Source organism: Nicotiana sylvestris, chromosome 8 (assembly GCF_000393655.2).
Source record: "Nicotiana sylvestris chromosome 8, ASM39365v2, whole genome shotgun sequence".
Lineage (NCBI taxonomy): Eukaryota > Viridiplantae > Streptophyta > Magnoliopsida > Solanales > Solanaceae > Nicotiana > Nicotiana sylvestris.
The window spans coordinates 214,774,292-214,778,057 of NC_091064.1; the positions used below are offsets into that span (position 1 = coordinate 214,774,292).

At 37.3% G+C, this 3,766-nt stretch overlaps 1 non-coding gene across 1 annotated transcript; it reads right to left on the bottom strand.

Annotated features, from left to right (window-relative positions):
- Positions 1-536: 536 nt before the first annotated feature.
- Positions 537-623, bottom strand: LOC138876701 (small nucleolar RNA snoR114). The gene has a single exon (XR_011402040.1). It is a non-coding gene; the product is annotated as a small nucleolar RNA snoR114 (small nucleolar RNA).
- Between the last annotated feature and the right edge of the window lie 3,143 nt (positions 624-3,766).

Consider the following 3,766-nt stretch of genomic DNA (forward strand, 5'->3'; position numbering starts at 1 on the left):
GATTTCAGGTCTCGAGTTGGCTAAAAGTTTGGGAGCAGAGGTCAACGAGGCCAAATGTGATTCCCTACTTGTGGTAAACCAAGTAAACAAAACTTTCGAAATCCGAGAAGATCGAATTTTGCTTAAATAATTAGTTAAACTAACTTTCGAGAAGCAAAAAGTACCACATAAATTGAAACTAAATATGTGTTTTAATAGAACATCTAACTTTTGTAGTTGACTCTAGTGGTGGGATGAATGGTTGCTTTTGAAGAAGTAGAGGCAAACCAAGAACAAAGCATAAGATGGGGGAAAGAATAAATTAGCATGGACCCAAGTCTTGAATCAATCTTTCTTGCAATTGTCCAAAAACAAGGAGACTGATGTTTCAAGGATTGTGCTGTGGAGTCTGGCTACATGCCGACTTCTGTTCAAGATGTTATATGTAAACTTGTTCAACAATTCCAAAAGAAACAGTTGACTGATGTTGGTTGTAAGCTTGAACTCCTATTACTTGCAGACTGAAAATGAGGGGAAAAAAAAAGAAAAAAAAGAGAGAGCTCGGATGCACATTTTTTTCATCTTAAGTCAGACGTATGTGACGACCCATCGTTCACAACTAGTGCAAGGTAACTTCATTGCCCTCAAATGCACCAGCCGGGAATCGAACTCGGGTCTGTACCGTGGCAGATTACTATTCTATCACTAGACCACTGATGCTTATTGTCATGCAATAGTAACATAATAAAATACTAAATTTGTCCCACTCAAATTTTTGGCAATCTAACAGAATATCTGAGTAAAATTACTTGGAAATGAGCAATCAATATTTATTAACAAAAATCTTGGGATTCTGTATGTTAATCATGCTTTAGAAAATTACATTGATGAAATACCACAGATAATAACCATTTTAAACTTCTCATATTTCTATATAATACTCCCTCCGGTCCACAATAAGTGATTTTTGACCTATGATACACCCTTTAAGAAAATACTAACTCCCGAAAAGGTATTTTGACTAAATTACCCTTCATTAAAATTTATTTATTGTTAACTTGATACATTTGGATATATAAATAAGGACAAATTTGAAAAACTAAAGTTAGTCGATTATTGATTATATAGGACACTTGTTTTGAACCAAAATAAAAAGGCCAAAATGTCACTTATTATGGATCGGAGGGAATAACAATTTCATAATATTAAAGGTGATATTTTCTCATATACTTCACCTCTCATATATCTTGTAATGAAATCAAGTTAGTCCTCGGTTTAGCTTTCATTTTATGTTAATTAATTTGGTTGCTTATAATATTAACTGGGTTGAATCTAGCTCTAATATGTGATTTTAAAAAGTTAAACATAAAAATGCATGTGTGACATATGGGATGCATGTGCGATGCACATGCTATACTCCTTCTAAGGTGATAGGACGAATAAAAGAAAATGTTGCAAGAAACTATGTCCAAAGAAAAAGAAGGAAAGGAAGCCACTTACAATTTGAAGAAATATTGTTAAATTTTTGAAATACTATATATAATATAAGAAGATATTGGAATTAAGCATATAAGTTTTCTAATGAGTATATATTTTACAAATTCCTAGGACTTGGAATTTTGTAGGACATAGTTTAACTATCAAGTCGTTGAAATATGATTAGCTTTTATCATTTAGAACTTGCACTTTTTCCTTTTTAATTTTGTTTTATACATCACACACGTTTAGTAATATATATGTGGTTTTTAATTTTTTTTTTACTAATTACCATGTATGCACGTGTGATGCACGAGATGTATGTGTAACACATAAGATGCACGACTGATGCACATGCTATCAATTTCATTAAATTTACGTATTTTTGGCTATAGGGCTGATAGACTTAGGGAAGTCAAGCTCTGGCACCTCATGATTTTTCCCTCGTCAGAAACTGAAAGAGTACCTGATTTTGAAATAATTTATTAGTAAGCGGCTAAATAAAGGAGGGATTAACCTTCGAACAATATTCAAGATATTGCAGACTCAACAAGCCGCGATAGCACAACTCCAAAACCAGAATCAAGCACCAAGCAGAATCGAGCTCGAGCCATTGAAAGAAGTTGTTCTAAGAGCCGAATAAGTGCCAAAGAGATCGAACGAGGGAGAATCGGAGACTAATCCCGCTATCGTAAAAATGCTCGAGGAATTGACGAAGCAAATTGAGACAGGGGAAAAAAAGATCGAGGAAAATGATAAGAAGGTGAAAACTTATAACTCCAGGGTCGACCAAATCCCGAGGGCACCACAGATATTGAAAGAACTTGATTCCAAAAAATTTGTCCAAAAACCTTTCCCCCCAAGTGCGTCTCCGAAGCCAATCCCAAAGAAATTCTGTATGCCCTAGATTCCAAAGTATAACGGGACAACAGATCCAAACGAGCACATCACCTCATATACGTGCGCCATTAAGGGAAATGACCTGGAAGATGACGAGATTGAATCTGTGTTACTGCAGAAATTCGGAGAAACTCTATCGAAGGGTGCCATGATATGGTACCATAATTTATCACCTAATTCTGTTGATTCATTTGGTATGCTTGCAGATTCTTTTGTGAAGGTGCACGCTGGAGCTATTAAGGTTCCAACTAGAAAACCAGACATATTTAAGGTTAGGCAAAAAGACAACGAGATGCTCAGGGAATTCGTATCTCAATTTTAAATGAAACGGATGAATTTGCCACCGGTCACCGATGATTGGGTTGTTCAAGCCTTCACTCAAGGTCTCAACGAATGAAGTTCCATAGCTTCGCAATAATTAAAGTAGAATTTGATCGAATATCCAGCCGTCACCTGGTCCAATGTGCATAATCGATATCAGTCGAAGATTAGGGTCGAAGACGATCAACTGGGGGTTCCGATTGGTTTGATTTATCCCAACAGGTCCGTAGACAGAGTTAAAAGGGACCTTGATGGGGAATCACGATCGAATAGAGACCGATACCAGCCATACGGTGGAGATTGAAGAAATAACGGGCCAAGGAGCAACCATGTTCGGAATGATAGAAGGAATGATCGGGGACAGAGCTCCCGAGGGCTCATGAGCAAGAGTGGTTTCGATAGAGATACCAGGTCCAAAGAAGCACCTCGATTGTCAGAATATAACTTCAGACCTTAAAATAAAAGATTGCAGACAGCTAAGATAGGAAGTAGCCCGATTATTCAACAAGGGGCACCTTCGAGAATTCTTAAGTGATCGAGCCAAGAACCACTTCAAAAACAGAGATTCAAATAGACAGAACGAGCATGAAGATCCACAACATGTGATTCGCATGATCGTTGGAGGAGTCGATGTTCCTCAAGGACCGGTATTTAAACACACCAAGGTGACAATCACAAGGGAAAAGCGAACTCGGGATTACTTACCTGAAGAAACCTTGTCTTTCAGCAACGAAGATGCAGAAGGGATCGAACAATCTCACAACGATGCACTGGTAATATCTATCCTTATGAATAAAATTCAAGATAAATGTGTGTTGATTGATCCAGGTAGCTCGGCAAACATTATTCGATCAAGGGTCGTAGAGTAACTCGACCTCCAAGATCAAATTGTGCCCGCAACTCGAGTACTTAACGGTTTCAACATGGCAAGTGAAACCACCAAAGGGGAAATCATTTTGCCAGTAAATGTGGCCGGGACCATCCAAGAAACAAAGTTCCATGTGATCGAAGGTGACATGAGGTATGTGAGCACATGATTTTTGTTTCGCAAAAATTTTTCCAAAAGAAAAATCAAATAAAACAAAATGTC